Genomic DNA, 22,377 nt, shown 5'->3' on the forward strand with positions numbered 1-22,377 from the left:
TCTCACCACTGGACTCCAGTCTGGGTGACAGAGTGAGACTTTGCCTCAAAAAAAAAAAAGAAAGAAAGAAAAACTGCAAGTATTGCTCAACATTTAAGTAATTAAGCAAATACTCTTCCTGCATAAATAATATTTGTAAATAAAAACTATAAAGACTAACAATGTGGAAAGTATTTGGTAGGCTACTAAGTTAGAAAAAATTGTGCTTTCCTGGAAGCCTTCATTGGGTTTTTAAATCTCATGTGACAGTATTGGGTCATATGTTTATCTCTAATGCCATCATGAGGAAGAACAATGGGATGACTATGATTGACTGAACAATCATTTTGGGGAATAAATAATGGGTGATACTGAAAGGCGTAAAGGAATGAGGCCCATCAAATGATGTTCTTAGTGATAGAATAAGCACTAGGCATGTGAGAGCAGGGAGAGATGGATGTGGTATATAAGACAATAAATAGAAATTATGTGTATTTAGAAAATTGGGGAATTACAGGAATGACTGGTTACTTAAGTAAGATATAAAAAATCTTTCTCTCCAATCCCTAAGGAACAGAAAGGGAAGGAGGAAGGAAAGAAGAAAGAAAGAAAGGAAAGGGGAAGGAAGAAAAAAAAATGAGGTGAAGAAAGGAAGGAGTGAGAACAAAGAAAGATAAAACATTATTTCCATAGATTATCAATCTTAGAAAATGGGGTATCTAACCCCCCTCTATATAAAGCAAAGACTTTTATCATCATGTTTTCAACTTACAGATAGTATCAGGAATATAAGGCCTCAGACAATCTGCTAGGAAGGTAGCTGAAAGGCTTAGAACTTTCTCGTGAAGTTTAAAAAGCAAGCAAAAGAAAACAAACAACAATAAAAAAGAGTGAGGCACACTCTCCAAGGAAGGCAATACAAGATCCAATCTGATCCAAAGTACAGTAGGTAGACCTCTACTCTTTTAAGGTGCAGTGTGCAAACTAAGCCATGATAAGACACAAAAAACTGGGAAGGTGTAGCAGTCAACCAGAAGTCTCAATGAAGAACACTTTTCCTCAAGAGAGTTGAATTTAAAAGGAAAATAATAATAATAATAATAACAACAACAACAACAACAACAACAACTCAGGGAAGATCAATTCAAAGCAGCCAACCTCTCTAGAGGAGGAACATCAGAGACGTGGGTAGATGTTGTTTGGAAAATGCCTCTTGTTGGCAGTTCATTTGCAAGGGAGATGATAATCCATATTTATATTCCTCCACCAGCCCACATTTCTGCAGTGCTTTGTGATGAGGTTTAGGTAGGAAAGCAACAGATGTGTTGTAATCACTGGAAGAAAGAGTCTAGGTCTGGGGATAGGCATACTTCCCTGTTGACTCCACCAAGGCTGTGCAACCATCTTTCCTGGAAGAGAGTTGATAGCTACTTTTATTGAGTATCTACACAAATTCTTTACAGAACAAGGAAATATACCCATTAAATCTTCCAGAAATTGGATTTCCTGGTTCTTTAAGTCAGTGACGTGAATTATCACTTTGTCTGGGCATCACAGAGATGGTTTCCCTCCATTGATACCCAGGAAGCTGTGACCAGGGGATCCTAGGGAGAGAATTCTGTTCACCCACCTGCCACCCAACTTTACTTCCAGTGATGATAGGAAATAAAGTGGCTTCATTGCCGCCAGTCTTGAATGTAAAAATTAAAGTACTTTCACTTGACAAAAAAAATAAAGATGGGAGAAGTTTCTTTTATGTTTCAGGAAATTATTACATTTTGGTGAAACGCTTAGAGGTATAATATGAGCTGGATAATTTTCACAGCATTTGATATACTGAATGTTGTGGGGCTCTTCCATGACACATAATCCGTATTAAGCCAACATTTATAAAATAAAAAATGAAACCAAGTTTCTCACCAGGGAAATTGGTTTCCATTCAACAAGATATCCTACGGCATCCTTATAATTTTTAGGTTTCAGTTCTTAGTAGTCCCTTTTACCACAAGGGATGACAGTTAGAAAATAAAGAATCTTTGGTGTCCCCTCAAAGGAAGTGTATACCAAAACATTAGGAGAGTATCTGACCCCAAGTAAATTCATATTTAATGATAACCATTGGCTTGGTACTTCTTCTTGCCCTTTTTTGATTATAAAAAAAGACAAACATTGCTGTTATATTTTATTTTTCTCTTCTAAGTAACTTTATAGGTCAATCTTCTTCCTAATATTGTATTTGGTATAATAAAATTGATTTTAACATGTCTGAGAACAACATAAATTAATGCTATTAATATTATATAAATTTAAGGCATTGTATAAACTAGATAGGGTAAGATACAATCCCTACCCTTTAATAGTATATAACTGAACAAGGGAACTAAAACATACACACTTATAAAACTAATACACACATATATATATGAAGGACTAAATGCTATTGGAGTGACAATAGGACTAAAAATAGTCACCAAAAAGGGTTAAGGACAACAGTATTTTCAGTATAAAACTAGGAGGTAGGTGTGATAATCATATATATATATATATGATTATGTTAATGCTTGTCAAAAGCTAGTTTTCTATCCACATTTTGCATCAAATACATTTAGTAGACTTGTTAAAATGCATGTACCTAGGTCCCCTCTCAAATTGATTAAATAAAACATTCAGGAGAATGGGGCCTAGGAAGCTGGATTTTAGAGCCACTTCAAAGCTTGGAAAATTTTGCATGATATAAACCTACCAGAAAGTATTAACGACTAGAAGTTCTCCAGGGAATTAGTGGCAGAAGGAGATTACAGAACGTTGAGGCAATCAGGAAAGGTGACTGACAATGTGAGCTTTGAACTTGGTTTCAATAACAATCCATATTTTGGCAGTGGTAAGAACACAATAAAAAAGTTCAAAAAGTAAAACATTAAAAATATATTGATGGGAAAATAAAGCCAATGACTTTTGCTAACATTAAGAAGTTCTTACAGAAGAAACTAGGAAGGTCATTTTTAAAGATTCTTGAATGTCTAGCCCCCATCCCTAGAATCTCTCTAATTTTCAAAACATTAGGTAGGTAAGTCTTTAGTTATAAGTAATACAATTACACTAATAAAGTATGGCTTGTTTTAAGATTGCAAATGTTTCTGAGTTGGTGGGATATAGATGGTCTTAACATAGCACCCACTATTCTAAAAAAGGAAAAAAAAATGTAATGTTGAAATCTCTCAAAATTGCCTTTCCTAAGTACTGTGCCAGCCCCAAAGAAACCAGTTTTGTGAGAATTACAAAAATAAATGTTCCTGCTCCTAAAACTGCCACGGTGGCCAATAGATGCTCTGCTTTCTGTATGTAATTCAAAGAAACTGATGTGTGTTCTGAGTCCTCCCTCAAATGCATTTATTCTCTTTCATAAGAGGGGAAAGGGAGCACTGCAAGTCTATTCTTTGTTTCTTCTTTTTTCAAACTGACACATAATAATTGTACATATTTGTGGGGCACATGTGATATTTTCATGCATTTATACGATGTGTGATGACCAAATCAGGATAATTAGAAAATCCATCACCTCAAATATTTATCATTTCTTTGTGTCATGCAAGTCTATTCTGATCCCGAAAGTCAAAACTCCCATCCCACTGGTTGCTGAGTAAGAGAAACAAGCTGAAAAGTTAACTGTTGGAAAGTCTGGCACAGTGTAGCTACTTCCTACTTTGTATTTGTATTAGTAGGTGAGTTCCTACCACTGCCTTTTTCTGTGAAGGTGAAACCTGATGTGAGCCGCATCTCCATTCCTTCTAGTGCCCTGCTGGTGGCAGCAGGAGAGCGAGTACAGGTAATTCACAATTAGGTGCTGGGCAGAAGAAGGCTGTCAGATCCAGGTAAAAGCACACCATGCTGTTTGAAAGATCTGGTCCCTGGTTGGGAATGCCTCACTGTTTCTTTGAAGACTTTCTCCTCAAGGCGAAAGTCAAGATCTAAGTAAATAAAAGAGGAAAGGAAAAAGAGGGAGACTGCAAGAAACTGAAAGAACAGAACAGAATGCAATATTTGAACCTGGAGAATGCTTTAAGTTCTAAATTAATAGGACCATAATTAAAAATAGATCTTGCATAGTAATGTTCTAGTAAGATCAAGGATCCAAGAGATAAAAAACATATATGGGGGGCTTAACTTACACTTTTGAGAATGTTTTTATGCAACTTTTTTCTTATATCCACATGAAGCATAAAAGCCCAAAAGAACTCAAAGGGACATGGTACAAAACAAGAGACCAAAAACTGAAGTTTAAAGAAAGTGGTAAAATAAGTAAAGAATGAATATGGTTAGGAACTGAAGAGTACCAAAGAAAATGGAGTTGGTAAGAATGAGAATGTGATGGAAAGGAGTAGGGTGGCAGGGGAGTCAAGAGATTTTAGTTAACAGCAAAACACACCTGGAGAAAATTTAAAAACCCAAATAGAGAAACAGTTTTTGAGTTTTTCCCCTCTCTCCCATGATGATTATGCCATTTTTGCTGCACCAGAATGAGTGAACATCATCATAGCAAGCTCTTCTCCTTCTGCAACTCCCAGGGTACATCCAGTTTCACCTCCTGCTAATCTTTATTCTGCTTCCTTTTAGGACTTGAGATATATTTTGCAAAACTTCTGAACATAATGGTCATTCACAGTACCAGAATTGCTGGGAGCAACTAGTTTTCAAGGAAAAGTTCTGCATAGTTGTTGTTTTTCAGACATATCAGCTCTAGAGAGTGTTCACCGTCATACTTTTTATTGAAACGCGTTGCCCGTACATAGGACGCATGTTCAGAATAACCCTGTGCCTCGATTTTGTCTGTACTTCTTTCTGCTATTTTGTTCACTTACATATTCAAAGTAAACTAGAGTCTGCCTTACCACTTAAGAAAGACTGTCTTTCTCAACACAATGGGATGAAAACCAAACAAAAACCTGTTGAGCTTGCTCCCAGCTTCTCTCTGTGACACAGTTAAATGAGAGATGCTGAGGTGATAGCAATCACTATATCCTGCATCATTATTAAAATGATACTGGATTATTATCATATTATGCTTATATTATTATGCAAGTCAATTAAAATGATTATTAAAAGTAACTAATTGTTTTTAAGTCTTACTGTGAGCTAGGCACTATTCTAGGAGTTTTTCATGTATTAGCACATTTAGTTAAAATAAAACTAGGAGGTAGGGGTGATAATGAGACTTATTTTACAGATGCAAAAACTGATTCATAAAGAAATTAAGAAGTTTGCCCAAGATTACTCAGCTAGGAAGAGGTGGAGCAGTAATTCCAACCCAAGTTTTACAGCCCTGAATCCTAATAACTTTTTTACTTTTACAAAATAAGTGGGATATATATATGTGTGTGTGTGTGTATATATATACACACACACACACATATACACATACACACACAACTCAAACACATAAGCAACACACACATAGAACTTTGATTTATGTACAGTGAGCATTCTTTGTTCAGCCAAGTAAAAAGGTTATAGACCACAAACCCAACACACATCACCATGAGAGATTTAATAATAGTCTAGAAGGACTGAATGCTAATGGAGTGACAATAGGACTAAAAACAGTCACCAAAAAGGGTTAAGGACCACAGTATTTTCAGCAGCTTTGGTCTGAATGGGTGCCCTGAGTGTTTATCACGTAAGTAAACACACGAAAGAAGAAAACACTCAAGAAATTTCATGAATATGGGGGAAGGAAGTCCACTGATATAGGAGACGTGAGTTGACAGGAGATCCCCCTTACCTGAAATACCTGGGGCAGCTTCATTGGAAAGGCTGGTTAGGGGTTTCCAGGATACTAGAGCTGAGACTGAAGTATCTTTTGAGGTCTTCTGTTCATTACAGCCAATTACTTCTTGCCCCCCTCCATGGCCCATCTATTGGTTACTTTGAATTCACGTATCAGAGGGTGCCAAAATTGACCCTGAGAAAAAAACTCTGATATTGGTATTTTGTGTCCATTGGCAATTGTCTCAAGTCTTCCTCCCCAAGGTTTCAATTATAGAAGATGCTGTTAACTTTTCATAGGCTACAATTTAACATCTGCTCCTGCCAGGTTTATGTCATCTGGCCTGGGAGAAATAACATAAGTAACACTTCCCCTCTCCCCTGCTCTGCCTGGTGAAATGGGATATAAAACACAGAATGGTGGCAAGGAGGAAAAAATATTGAAGTTCCTTTACCTTTGCTGGATTAAGTATTCAGAGATCAAAGAGAGTATTAACAGAGCCTTAATTAGGTGATAGAGAAAATAATATTGATGCACTTTTCCTTCCTTTGATGAGTTACAGAATATGGGTTATGTGCCATTATGTAACTATCATCAGTCCCCTCGTTTACAACTGGACTACAAAGGCTGCATGGATAAAGCTTGAAACAAGAAACAAAAATAGTAACAAGAAATCATAATAAATGCAAGTAAATATGGTGTAAAAAGGCAATAACTGTAGGATCTTTTATTAATCCTTACTCTCATTTCTAATAAACTTAATGGGAAGTTGTAATATGTATCCTTTAGAAATACACAGCAGCAGCCCTGTGGATGTGAGACAGAGGTGCATAGAAGGGAATCTTGCTGATTTTGCTGTCTAGACTAGGGCTTACATTGATTAGTTTTTATAAAAATAATGAAAGAAGACCTGGCCAATAAAAACAGAATTAACTAAAGGAAGGCTTTGGGACCCAAACGCAAGTTAAATGCCTACAACTCCAGGAAGAGAATTTGTTATTGGTTATTTGATTTTTGTAGTTGTCGTTGCCTGTCCATAAGTAATAGAAGATAGTTGGCCACATCCTGTGACTTTAAACTATCGAAGCTTTCCCCCAAATATTGTTTCTCAAACTGTACTTGTTGAGACAACAAAGAGGTTCCTTAGCTGTTTCCCTTAGCTAGAGAGATGAAAAGTGAAAGTGGAAGTGGTAAATTAAGACAGAACACCTGACATTTTAAAGAAAAATTACTAATAGAATCTTTTAAAAAATTATCTCTTGAGGAAGTAAAATTTTAGGTTAAGGAAGAGCTTAACATTTTAAAGAAATACCATGTTCTTTCTTGATCTGGACTCATTCCCTAAAATAAAATGCCAAACCAGAAAAGTCACAATTTCTTGTGAAATTCAAGTACACTCTTTCTTAAGAAGAGGCTTTAATTGTTATTAGATGAGACATGGCAAGCAAATTGTTACCTAGTTTATAACAAAACTATAAATATTATCCCAATGGGTCATTTAACCAGTTGTTTAAATATATCAATACTAGTTCCTATATATCATTACATATAAGACATCTATAGGAGAATTGTGTTCCAAGTAGGGATGTCACCCCCACAAAATGAAAAGAAAGTTTTCTGTGCAGGGTCGCATTGGTGAAACATATTCTGGATAACATAAAAGTTAGAGTACCTATTATTTGAAGCACGTTCGGCCTAAGAAATACCACCTGTGTAATAGGACGGAACACATTAACTCAACATTATTTTAAGGTAGATAATATATACAATTTTAACAAGGCAAGAGCTGATTATTTTCGGTATAATCAAGAGATTACACAATATCCATTGATTTTCTACATATACAAAATTTAAAATGTCACATCATAATTACATTTCCCTACATCAGTAACACTTGGAAAATTTAAATTGTATCACTTATAACAGTATTCTAAAAATAACATGTCTAGGAATAAGTCTATGAAATATATGTAAGACTTATTAGGAGAATATTATAAATTTTATTGTAAAACATTTTTGAAATCTAAATAAATGGAGACACATACTCTGTTTGTAAAGTCTCAATATCATAAGGTCAAATTTTCCCAAATTGATTTATAAATTTATTGCAATTTCAGTCAAAATTCCAAAGTTCTTAAAACTGAGAACTGACTCGATGCTTCTAAAATTTAAGGGGAAGAGAAAAGCATTAAGAATAACTAAATACTTCTGAAAAAGAACAAAAGAAACAAACGTGTGGCATGAGGTGTGTATACCATACACTAAAAATTAGAGAGAACAAATTAGAAAGCTATGCATAGGCCCATAACAAAGGAACGAAGAGACCAGAAGTTGGTCCACCAAACAGGTTGATGCATATGTGGGATCTCGTCATATGACAAAGCTGTTGTAGCACATCAGTGGGTAAAGAATACACAACTTACCACAAGGTGTAGGGGAAAAAAACAATTATTCTCATTGGAAAAGAATAAAATTCCTGGAATTTTCACAAAAATCAATTCCAGGTGGATTAAAGACTAAAATGTAAAAGACAAGACTTAAAAGTGTTTTCAAAATTACATAAGAAATACTTTTAAGAACTAGGATAGTAAAGGGGTTCATAAACAAGCTACTTTCAAAAGAGATTGATAAATTATTTCATTAAATTTGAGATCTACAATTTAACAAAAGATTCCATGAAGATACTGAAGAGACAATAAATACTTGAAATATGCATAACAAAAGGATTAGTATCCAGACTACAGGAGGAATTCCTTCATATCAGTAAAAGTGCATAGTAGCCACTAACAGGTGTTTCACCAAAAAGAAAACATAACTGAACAATAAACATGTAAAAAGATATTCAACTTCATTAGTTATAAAGGAAGTATGAATTAAAATCAAAGTAAACTATATTTTAAATTAGAAAACAAACAAAAACCTGTCAATGCCTTAACAAGGATTGTCAATGTAGAATGAGTAAATTGCTTGTGGTATATTTATTCACAAATGTAATTGCAATAAAGATGAATGCTTATTCATAAAATGAAATATTAGTGAAAATGAATAAAGTCAACTACCCATTTCTACATGGAAAAACCACAAAAATATAATTTCTGTGAGAAAAATGCAACTCACACAAAAATGTAGTCTGTATAATGTTGATATAAAGATCAAAAATAGGCAGAACTAAACAATATATTATCAGAGAATACATACAATTATAGTAAAAATACAACTTAAAGCCATGTAAAAGATTTGCACAAGTCAGGATTGTCATTACTGGCAGAAGGCAAGGAATCACGGTTGATTAGGGAGGACAGGCAGTTGTGATGGGACACACAAGGCAACAGATGACTTTTATTCCTTAAGCTGAGCTGTGGATGTATAGGTCTATAAGTGATATATAAAAGTTATTGATAACTTATGTATAATATATTTTACACTTTTAAAAATTGTTCACATATAGTGAAATTTCAAATTGAGTCTAAGATACATCTATGACTGGGGCTAAGGTAAATTTGTGAATTTCTGGTAAACTGATTGATAAGGAACACCAAGGAATTCCTTTGGAAATAATGTAGTCTTGAAGCAAAGTGGTCAGGTATGTCACCTTTATTACTGAGAAAAATTAGAAAATACAGAAAGCATGTCCTTAATTTTACGTAGGGCTGGAGCTCCTGTTAGAGCAGGGCGTTAACAGCGAGGAAATTTTAGGATATCCATATGTTTATCCTATAGTCCTTATCTAAGAACCCTTTAAATTAGGCATAGTTTTCTCCATTTGGGAATGGGCTTATCATGGGTTCCACAAGAAGACAGGCTCAATTATGCCATTTATTCTATGGTGAACAGATCTGAATTCTAATCCAAGGCTTCAAGCAGAGCCCATATTCTTCCTCCTTCCCTGGAATTTCTGACCTTCTTTACTATTGACATTTAGGGCTAGATGTTTCTTTGTGAGATCTTTCCTGCGCATTGTAGGATGTTTAGCTGCCTCCCTGGCTTCTATCTAATAGATACCATTAGCACACCATACCCCCATCCCCAAGTTGTGACAGCCGAAATATCCCCAGATACTGCAAGATGTCCCCTGCATGGCAAAAGTCCCTTTTGGAAACCATTGGCCTACACCATAATGACAAATGGGATCATGATTTTAAATATGTATGCTTACGCCCTTATGCATTCATATAAGAGTAAGATTCTGAAAGCAGCTTGTCTTATTTAGCTCTCCGACTCCAAAATCCACACCAAATTACCTGTAGCCGGCGCTTATTAATGTTCAGAATTGAAGTAAGGGTGTCCAGAAACATATCTGGATAGAAAGAGATATGGTTATAGACATGGAAGGAAAGAAAATACAAGATTGCATCATTTTTAGGTGCTGAGGTAGAGAGTCCTTTTATTTGCTGTCTTTTAATTTCCACCTCAAAAATTTCAAGTCAATAAATTAAATCAGCTGAAATAACTCCAGACAATATGAAGGAAAATCTTAGGAAATAAAAGTGGTGACTGATACATTAATTTAATAACTCAATGATTTTCATACCAATCTGGAGGCTTTCCCATCTATGTGTATGTGTATATATATATATCTCCCCATTAATTGGTTGAAAGTTTCTTACAATTTGTTAAATTGCAAATTGGAAAATGTGCTTTCATTATGTTACAGAGGTATTTGGAAATTGAAAATTTATCTGTACATCTGTAAATTTAAAAAATGAGTTTTAATTTATTAAAAAATACTAGCACCTATTTAATACCTGAAACTATGCTAGGTAGAAATGTGATGAAGAAATTTTTAAGACGAATTTCAATGCTGCTTATGAAATACTAATCTATCATGAGTAGGAAAAATGGCATGATATGGCTGATTTTGTTATGGAAAAATGATGCCTTCTTGGGGAATTACAATAACATACATGTGTTTTGAAGTCTAGAGGAAAAGAGACTTTGAAATCTCTTCATGATCTCCTTACACACCGTTCTTAATTAAGACTTCAGCATTGTCATTAAAAACAGAGAAAATATTATTAATACTCTTTCATCTACATCCCAGACCAATTTTCATCCCATCAAAAGGAGCAGAAAGCTGAGAGAGATATCAAGCATAGTGACAATACTTTTATGTCAGTGACTTCTCTTCATCTGACATATCTTCAATATGCCTTATTGGTATTTCCACTTTATTAGTATATACACACATGGATACACACACATATAGAGTTTTCTGCAGGATTCAGAAACATAAGCTCAGTGCCTTATCTGATGTCTTAAAGATAATCGTAATAATTAATTACCTTTATTTCGAGCATAAAATTGAAATAATGTAGCCATCTCATTCATGAATGTGTGACTGTGTGGATTAATGTGTTTGTTAAGACACGAGATGCTATCTGTTTAACAAATTGGTGGGAGTTTTTAAATATAACCTTATTATTAGAAGCACAATACATGTTTTCCCCTTTAAAAATCTTAGCGCTTGTAATATAAGATAGGTTCTCTATTTTTCCAATCTTCTAAAGATTGAAGACATAGTTTAATTGTCAAAACTTATTTTGAATTAATAAGTACATATTAATTGAGAAAACAATCTTGAAAACTAAAGTTTTGTTCATGAAGTAGTGATTTAACTGAATTTACATTTTATTTATCACAACATCAACAGTATATAAAACTATATGTGAAACATATTGTTTAGCTAATAGAAAATGCTTGGTAAGCAAAAGAAGTTCTCAAACACTCTGCAGTTGCTCAAATATCAGTAAATATCAAATGGAAAATATTGAAAGAAATAGAGGGCATACAAGAATGAATAATATTTTTTCCCAAGATCTTGGGAAAGACAAAGCAAACTAGAAACAAAACCAGCAGGGTCCTTAGAGACTTTCAGACATCAATTTCCTTGTGTATAATCTGGGGACAATAACTCTCTTCAGCACAAGAAATGTTTGGTAAAGCAGATATTAAATAACTGTCAAGTAACAGATTTTTAAACTGAAAATGAAATCATTGGGTGATACAGGAAGTCTTATTCTTCTGAATTATTTTAGCCTGTGTCAAATAATGAGAAATTTGGCAGAAATTTGTATAAGGTGCTGTGGGTTTTTAGGAGTACAAGACTTTTCTCTCCAAATCAGATTAAAAATTTCTGGAAGACTTTTTAGTATCCTCACACAGCCTTCTCCTGTGTAATCCTCCTAGCACTAGCACGTACTATTTGTAATTTAGATGTCAGCCAGAGGGTTTTTGTTCATTTGTTTTGCCCTTTGAGATCCAGGTAAATTTGGCTCAAACTTTATTTTTTTGCCTTATAGAAGTCAAAAAACCCCATAAAGGGTTCTGTGACTTATTAGGGATCTTACTTATTTTTGTTTGTTTGTTTCGTTTGGTTTGTTTTGTGTGCATGCACCTGCATGTGTGCATGTGTACTTGCTGTCCTGCACTACCGCCATTTAGTTTTTACATTAAAATTCAGCACTCGTCTTTCTGTGCCTTAGCACAATGCCCTCCAGGTTTATCTATTTTGTCATAAATGACAAGATTTCCTTCCAAAGGCTGCATAGTAGTCCACTGTGTATACATACCACATTTTCTTGACCTATTCATTCATTAATGGATATTCATACTGCTTTCATATTGTGGCTATTGCGAATCATACCACAACAAACAGGAACGAAGACATCCCTTCAACATGCTGATTTCACTTCCTGGGGATATATACCCAGTAGTGGGATTGCTGGATTGTGTGGTAGCCCTACTTTTAGTTTTTAGAGGAATTTCCACACTATTTTCCAAAACAGCTGTAGTAATTTACATTCCCACCAACAGTGTATGAGAGTTCCTTTTTCTCCACATCCTCTCCAATATTTGTGTTCCATCCTACATATATGAGGAATTTTTAAAAGTCAAACTCTTAAAATGAGAGTGTGGAATGCTGGCTACTAGAGACTGGGTGTGCCATAGATGGGGGTGGCAGGGAGGGACAGAAAAAAGGGAGATATTGGTCAGAGGATAGAAAGTTTCAGTTAGATAAGAGGAATAATTTTCATGATCTATTACACAGTAGCTGATCATAGTTAATAATAATGTAATAATGTATTGCATATCTCAAAATTTCTAAAAGAGTAGATTTTAAGTGTTCTCACCACAAAAAAAATGATAAGTGGGTAAGGTGGATGTGTTAGCTTGATTAACCATTCTGTAATGTACACATACATCAAAGCATCACATTGTGCTTCATTAATATATTCAATCATTACTTGTCAATTCAGAATTAAATAATAAAATAATTTATTCATATGACATACTCATAAACATAACAGGCTTTTGCAAGAGGTATGAGTATAGAGAAAAAATAGAGTAGGGGTCATATTATAAACAAAAATAACTATAAATTATCAAAACAATGATGATGACATCATTGTTCTTATACTGTACTTTGGCCACCCCACTATTTGGGAATTATTACAGGCCTTGTATCCCCTATCTTCTAGCTTTTTTCAATTTGTTAATTATTCTCTTCCTCCCTTTTTCTCTGCTTTTATAGATGACCCAATTGATTGCCTACCCAACATTCATTTCCATTTTTCTCCTACTAACAGTATCATTTGGATTAGGTATCTTCCCTTCCTTAAGGAAAGCAGGCCACTCCCAGCACAGAGGTTACCCTGATCACACTGTAAGTGCACAGTGAATCATATGGCCTCGGATGACCCAATCAAGCTAGAAGGAAAGACGCTTGAAGGAGGACTGTTCCTTCTCTCACTTGTCCAAGACAAGACCCAGCCATCACCATCACCAGGAGCTGGCTTGCCACCATGAACAAGCCACAGATGCAAGTAGCAGGGTGAAAAGATGTAAAGAACCTGGGTTCTTCATGCTGTGAGCCTCTGCCTTCACCAACACTGGCAGCCATACCACCTCTGCATTTCTGAGAACATAATGTTTGACTATTTAATTTGTTAAATGTTTTGCTATTTAAACCTATATGAATCAGGTTCTTGTTACTAAGAAGTAGAAGTATCCTAATTAACTATAGTTCTCTTTTCAGTTCTTCTCAGAAACAAAACATTTTTATTTATTTGTTTATTTTAAGCTCATATAGAACACGTTAGCGCTTTAGAGACTAGTGACCCTTCCTTGTTGTTTAGTCTTCTGTGAATTTCCCCAAGCTTGGAGTCCCATACTCTGCCCTAAGTAGATTATCAAAACAGGTTTCTAAACAAAGATAGTTCCCATTACAAGAAAAATGCTAGCAAGAGCTGTTAAGAAAATTATGATTTCCTCATTATATATCCATTAACAATTATTTCTTCTCAGCTCTGCCACAGTGCTGGGTCAGTTCTTATCTTCCTGTCCAGGTGAAATTACCACCACCCCATAGCCTGCCACATTATTTTGCTACAAGATAGAAGAGGTGCTCTACTTGCTCCAGCTGTGAAGGAGGAAATCTTCTTAAAATGCCCCAGTCTCCCCTTCGCTGGTCTTACCACCGGCAGCTGCAGAGAATGGATACCCAGTAACCCCACTGAATGCAGCTAGAGAGGGTTATCTGCTATATTAGATACTGTGCTGTGCTGCCTAGATCTCCTTTCTAAATTGAAGGGCCTGTTTCTCACCTGTAGAAAACACTACTCACATCCCGTCCACTGTTTTCTGAGCTTTCCAGGAATTACGTTCTTCTGAAGAGAGCTGCCTGACTCAAAGATATATCCCTTCCAGGATGCAGCCCGGATCAATGATGGGCTAATGCAGAACAAAGGACGAGTCTCTCCTTATCTAAATTTGACCAACTCTGCAGGCCACCTGAGCTTCAGAGTGCCCATACATTTTCTGAGACTGAATGTTATGCCTGTATTATACCTTGATTTTTCCTCCGCTGCCTGTGTTGTTTTCCCTTCTTTTATAGGTGTTTATCACACACCCCGGCACTTCCTAATAACCCTGCTGTATACAAATCTCCATCAGAGTTATTTTCCTTCTCTGATGGGGGAAGCTGATGGTAACTGTTGGTACCAGGAGTCTGAGAAAGCAGATGCTAACATGAGATTCTGAAGCTGCCTCACCTGTCAGCCAACAAGCATCAAGTGACTCATCAATGGTGGAAGGTAGAGCAGGAATAACCTGGCAAAAGGCAGCAGGGTGATTGTTAAAGCTTTCACCCGTGGGGAATCGTGACGGCATGCTGGTAGAAGGAAATGCACTAGTGGGTGTAATGCATCAGGTGTTTGAGGAATATAGAGACAATAGTAATTAGGGGAACAATGAACTGGAATAGGTTTTACTGTGGATATTTGATTCTTTAGAAAACAAATAATGGAAAGCTGAGAGTGATTAATTGGAATTTAAAAGCTAAATGCGAAAGCCAGAAGATCCCCTTGGCAACATATAAAGAGATATCCATCTCTTACAGTTGAAAGATAGAATGAACTGAGGACCAGACAAGGGTTTAATCATAGGAGTAACAGAACTCCAGAGAACCTGAGCATGTCTGCTATGCCAAGGTCAGACACTTGATTAGGAAGAAGTGGAATACCGAGATAATTGATAGGGACATCTGGCATGACGTACTTGAAAATTACAAATCCCCAAATTCCCTAAACCAGAATTTCTCAACCTCTGCACTATTGGCACTTGAAACTGGATAGTTCTTTGTTGTTGGGGGCTGTCCTGTGCATTGTAGAATGACTACTCACCAGCGTCCCTGGACTCTACTACACGCCGATAGCAGTAGCCCATCTGCTCCATTTATGAAGATCAAAAGTGTCTGCAGCCATTGTCAAGTATGCTCTTGGGACCAAAACCACCCCAGTTGGAAATCAGTGCCCTAAAAACCCTCTGTATTGGTGAGATTGTCCTAATCCTTCCTGTTAGAAACTAGTACTCCACTCTTGCTTGAAGATAACACAGAGAACTATATCTTTCAAAACAAAAAGGGCCCCACTTGTGATGTAACCTCATGGCTCCTAAGCCAATGATTAAGTTTGTCACATTCTAACCCAGCTGGGGCAATGTTGGGCCTGCTGAGGGAATTAAAGAATCATATTGCAAATAAATTTTAGTACTTAACCATCAACTTTAGCAGGACCTTGGAGAGTTCATATGAGACTGGACCCTAAGAACACTGGATTGAAGCTGGCAGAACATGAACTTGGGAAAGGGGGAGTTTTTCAATATGAGAACATTCTCCCATGACATAGGATTCAGCATTCTGGCAAGGAATCTGGGAAATGGTGCCAATGAATTCCTAGGATGGCTTGTAAAAGCTTGGGGAAGACTACAGCTATGGTAAATACATAGTGAAGCATAAATACCATAATTTCCATGGATGATAGTGGAAGAATGAATTAAAAGGCATAGAGACGTAAGCATGCTAGAGTACCTATACTATGTAAGGCCAGGTAACTCATTAGATGGCTATTACCACACAGGAGGGTCTGGGAGATACTTCAATTACAAAATGTTAGAGAATTTGCTGAGGAGAGGGGCACCAAGATCACTGCGAGGCTTACAGTAGGAGATGAGATATGTCATGTTAGAACTGGGCTGAGGGTAATAATGGGATGATTGGCCCTTAAATGATAGAGACCACATGGTCACACAGTTATCACAATCAGACTTAGATTGCCTTGGCATCATACAGCACATCACACTGGTCCACTCATTAGTGACATCATGCTCATTGGACTATCTGAGCAGGAAGTGTCATGTGAAGCACTACTTATGTACTCTAGAGAGTAGGGGATAAAGCCTGAGGATTCAGAGGCCCATCGTATCAGCAAAACGTTTAGGGATGGAACACACAGAAACATCTCATCTAAAATGAAGCACAAATTATTGTATTTCACACTTTTCACCATGAAAGCTAAGCAGAATGCCTGGCAGGGTTTTGGAGGCAGCATGCTCCCCACCTGGGAATCCTTCTCAGCTTCTCTGCACATAAACTGGGGACATAGTTTGAGTGGGACACTGAGCAAAAATGGCTGTTGCATGGATCACATGACCCAGCAGGCCCTATAATCTTGGAAACACCTATGGTGGGAAAGATACCATGTAAAGTTTATAGCAAGCCTTAATGGGATCATAATATAAGTCTCTAGGGTTCATGCAGCTTAAATCAGGTAATAGTCTGTGTAATGATAAAATCTAAATCAATTAGATGGGTTTATTTGTGATAATTGTGTACAATAGTTCATACACTGCCCATAGACTATAAAATGTACAAGTGTACACACATGTGCAGTAGATTATAAAATGTATAACTACACATATAGGTGCAGTCCTGGCCCTTACAAAACTTCTGTTTAAAATTTGACATGTAGAAATGAGACTATAATCTAGAAATTGCACTCCTTAGAAATTACCCAAATGAGATAAAAATGTATGCCAACACAAAAACCTGCACACAAATGTTTATAGCAGCTTTATTCATGATTGCCATACTTCAAAGAAATCAAAATATCCTTCAGTAGATAAGTGGCTAAATAAACTGTGGTACATCCAGTCAATGGAGTATTATTCAACCCTAAGTAGGAAAAAGCTATGAGGACACGAAGGAACCTTAAATCCATATTGCTAAGTGAAAGAGACCAGTCTGTAAAGTCTGCATACAATATAATTCCAACTATTTGACATTCTGGAAAAGGCAAAACTGTGGAGACAGTACAAAAGATCAGTGTTTTTCAGAGTTTGCGAGGAGAGAGGGATAAATTGGTGGAACACAGAGGATTTTTAGGACAATGAAACTAGTCTGTATGATACTATAATGGTAGATGCACGTCATTATAAATTTGCCCAAAACTATAGAATGTACAATTCTAAGAGTGAACCGTAACATAAACTATGGACTTTGAGTGTTTATTATGTGTCAATGTAGGTTCATCAATTGTAACAAATTAAAGCAATGGCAAAAAAATGCAATTACTTTTGCACCAACCTAATACCACTCTGGTGCAGGAAATCGATAGTGGAGGAGGCTGTGCATGTGTGGGTTCAGGTGGTATATGGGAAATCTATGTACTTTCTGCACAATTCTGTTGTGAACCTAAAACTGCTCTAAAAGAATGTTAAAAAGCTATTTAAAAAAAAAAAAAAAAAACTTCACTGGTAGACCAATCTTTCTTACTTATCCACTTATAGGACCATTTTGTTAATAAGACCTTTTCTTCCCCCAAATAGTATAAAGCAACTTGATCTAGAGTAAGCAAGGTACAAAAAGGTGATTTTCTATAATGACACTAATGGTTTATGAACACAATGGTAGCCAGGCTTGATAAGGGACTGCAGCAGAAAACAAGAAAACAGAAAACTTTGTGGAAGCAGGCAAGCATTGTCCTATTTCCCTTCTCTTTAGATTACCCAATGCCAAGTCTATTTTTTTAACTAGTATCCACTCTACACTGGTGGTTGCTCATACAATGTCTATTCTCAGTATACTCTCCTTTTTTTTCATTACTTTCCTTTTTTTTTATTCTCTGAACAACTTCAATTTTGTTCAGAGAGATATGTTTAGCTTAAAGTTTTAGTTGCCCAGATACCTTTGCAACTAGATACTGACATAGTGACATTGTCTAGGCTAATGAGATGTAAGCAGAAGTAGAAGCTGTAGGTGGTTACTACAGGAAGCTGTTAATGGAGGTGTAGCCTTTCTCCCTGTCTGCCCAGAATATAGGTACCATGCGGGAGATGAGATAAGTATTTTGTAACCAAGAGGTTGAGAGCTACGTGGCAAGAATAGTGGAACAGAAAACTAAAAGTGGTGTGGGTGTTTTATCAGCCCAGGACTACCTATCTCAGCATTTATTATCATATGGAAACATTTTTAAAAGTAAGCCACAGTAGTTGGGTTTCTGTTTCATGCAGCCTGTCCTATTCTTAACTAATACGACATCCACTTGATCTTTCTTTCTTGGCAGATGAACACTGTGCTCTAGTCACTAGAGAAGGACAGCTGCTCACATATTTTCAGTTTATATTACCTCAGTTTATGCTAACAGTACAGATTAAACTAGAATTTCTTAGATCCAAGATGAATTTTACTAGAGGAAGAATCTGTTAACCCAGCTAATCAATTATGTGCAGGGTCAGGATAACTTACGCAAATATGGCTGACAGGGCCCCATCTTGGAAGGATTTTAGGGAAAATGGTTCATGATGAATGAAGAACAAAGAAGGCAGCCCGATGATATGAACCACTCTTACTTTATTAAAACACAACTAAGTCAGCCACAGAATCTGACTCTCCCAATCACTTTTACTATACATACACAGATGTGACTCTGCCCAATGGTTTAAGTTCTTCTTAGCTGGAAACACTCCTGGATGAAAAGAATTCTTTAGGAAAACAATTTGAAATTAAATATGTGCATAGGAAGGTCCTTGGTGTGGCATCCAATTTTCAGACTTTCTGTGTGCAAGTGTTTTATTTATTTATTTACTTATTTGCTTATGTAAATTTCATCTTTTATTTTAGATACAGGTGGTTCATGTGTAGGTGTGTCACATGGGTATATCGTGTGATGCTGAGGTTTGAAGAATGGATTCCGACACCCAGGTAGTGAGCATAGTAGCCAATAGGTAGTTTTTCAACCTGCACTCCTCTCCCCTACTAGTACTCTGAAGTGTCTATTGTACCCATATTTATGTTTATGTGTGATCAATGTTTAGCTCTCAGTTATAAGCGAGAATATATAGTATGTGGTTTTCTATTCCTGCATTCATTCACTGAGGATAATGGCCTCCATCTGCCCGCATACTGCTGTAAAAAAAAAAAGTTCATTTTTTATGACTGTGTGGTATTCCATGATGTATATGTACCACATTTTCTTTATCCAGTCCACCACTAATGAGCACCTACGCTGATTCTATGTCTTTGCTATTGTGGATAGTGCTGTGATGAACACACTGGTGCATGTGTCTTTTTGGTAGAATAATCTATTTTCCTGTGGGTATATACCCAGTAATGGGATTGCTGGGTTGAATGGTAGTTCTGTTTTAAGTTATTTGAGAAATCTCTAAACTGCTCTCCACAACGGCTGAATTAATTTACATTCCCACTAACAGTATATAAGCTTTGCCTTTTCTTTGCAGCTTCACCAACATCTGTTGTTTTTGACTTTGTAATAATAGCCATTCTGACTGGTGTGAGATGTTATCTCATTGTAGTTTTTATTTGCATTTCTCTTATGATTGGTGATGATGAGCATTTTTCATATGTTTGTTGGCCACTTGTATGCCTTTTTCAAGAAGCATCTGTTCATGTCCTTTGTCCATTTTTTTAATGGGGTTATTTGTTTTTTGCTTATTGATTTGTTTAAGTTCCTTATAAATTCTGGATATTAGACATTCGCCAGGTGCATAGGTTGTGAATATTTTCTCCCATTTGGTAGGTTTTTTGTTTACTCTGTATGTTTTCTTCTGCTGTGTGGAAGATTCTTAGTTTAATTAGGTCCCATTTGTCAATTTTTGTTTTCATTGCAATTGCTTTAATATATACATAAGTGGAAGCGAATTCAGCTAGGATACTGCCTATTCTGTATACTGTTCAGATATGTTCCACCCTGTGCAAGGATTTGAAAGTATAGTGACACTTTGAGACTTAACAATTGTCCTAGGGGGAAAGCTGTAAACATAAGTAATTCATAATGCAAGTTTCCAGTTTTTCTGCTGCAAATATGTAGTTTATATTATAATTGTTATTAGATCAGAGGAAGAAGAGAAGATGGCCCCTTGTCATTAAAAAATATTTGGAAAATGACAAAATCAGTTTTTCCTTGAGGTTAAGAAAATGCTACAATTAGACAAAGAAAACACAAAGCTACATGTTGTCCATTCAACTGCAGAGTGAGTGTCTGAACATTTACAGATGTAAAAAGAAGTAACTCACTAAAATCTTTACAACACAGAGTGAAATGATGTCTGGTACTCTGCAAGTATTTGATGTCACTATAATATGTAAGCATATAACTGACAATATTAACTTGCTAGCTGTCAATGAATATGTCAAACGAAGTAATGCTACATGTCAGTTTCTCTTCATATTGGAGTCTCTTGGATTCACTCTGTGAGATATATTTTTATCACTGGTGTTTACAGAAACACAGTGGCAGTTAATCTATACCTTATTCCTATAAATTTTAAAGACTTTTTTATAGAATCCAAAGACAATGATCCTGCAAGATTCTTTTAAAATAAAAATTCTGATAGAAATACCATAAAAATCGTTTAAAATGTCATAGCCCTCACAGTATTGCATCCCCTAGCTACTCATTCATACTTTAGTCACACATTCAGTAAATATTTGTTGAGTGCTAGTAAACAGCAGACACAGCACTGGGCACTAAGGAGGCAGTAGCAAATACTATACAAACAGGGGCTCCTGGCTTTATGGAGTTAAAAGATTAATGGGGAAGACAGCATTAACTAAATACTTATAAATGTGCAAATGTATGAGAGAATGCACACAGGCTATGATAAAGGGACCTACTGCTATTCATGAGAGAGAAATGTTACTAAACATCTATACTCTTTCTCCATAATCTAAATTTGAAGTGCTGAGTTATCAACCTTTGAACAATATCTCAGACCAGGATAAGACCAGAAAATGCTAAGTTCCAAAATCAATTTCATTTTGTGGAATGGTTGGACGTTTGCCAACATCACACCAAAAATAAATAAATAAGCAACGGGACCCATCTATATGCAGCTGTATTGAAAATTGTATTCCATATGTGACAACATATTATTAAAACAGCAAAACCATAGCTTCCATCTGCCTTTTGAGATGCACAGCGTCACTCCTTTCCCTGTAATGTTAGCCTTTATTGCATTTGTCGGCAGCATATTCCATTTTAATATTTGATAAATAGATATGGAAGAAATTGTTTCAAGCTACAATCCTGTACTGTTTCAGCTGTTCACCTTCTTTCTGAAGCAAAATCTCTATACTCAAACTAATATCTCCCTAAAAAGAAAAATCAATTTAAAATAACTGTGAAAATGTGTTTATTTTTCTACCCTCAGGATTAAAAAAACTGAGAAATGATTAATAATAATTTGTCTAGAAAGATAATGCAGGCATTTTAGGGAGGTAGTGATTTTGCATCTTTAATTTTCATCAGTTCTAACATGTTATCATTAAAACTGCATGACTATATGTATGTATATATATATAGAGAGAGAGAGAGATAAAAGAAAACGAAAGAGGTGGTAATACCTCATATCTCTTAGGCGGTATTTTCTATGTTTCAGATTTCTACATTGTCTGACCCCATTTCAGTCAATTTTCCATAGCCTGCCTGTCTCATATCCGCTGAGGGAACACACTAGTGCTGTGTTTATGCTAATTTTATGCTCTCTGAGTTGTGTCTGTTATTCAAAGCAGTTGAAGCAGTTATTGCCAGTAATCTTATTTCTGTGGGAGCCCCAGGGCAGACGAGGCCTCAAAATCAGGCCTGCAGACCGAGGCAAAGCCATCACAGCCTGCTGGTAAATGGCAGTTCTTTCCCTCCGAATCTGATATCAGTTACTTCGCAAACACAGTAATAAAATGAAACAAATCAGATTTTCAAGTAAATAAACCAGACTTCAGTGGGAAGCAACAATGGTCAGGGCAACAGGAGTTTAATAAGTGATACGTAGGGGGAAATACA

Source organism: Macaca thibetana, chromosome 4 (assembly GCF_024542745.1).
Source record: "Macaca thibetana thibetana isolate TM-01 chromosome 4, ASM2454274v1, whole genome shotgun sequence".
Classification (NCBI taxonomy): Eukaryota; Metazoa; Chordata; class Mammalia; order Primates; family Cercopithecidae; genus Macaca; species Macaca thibetana.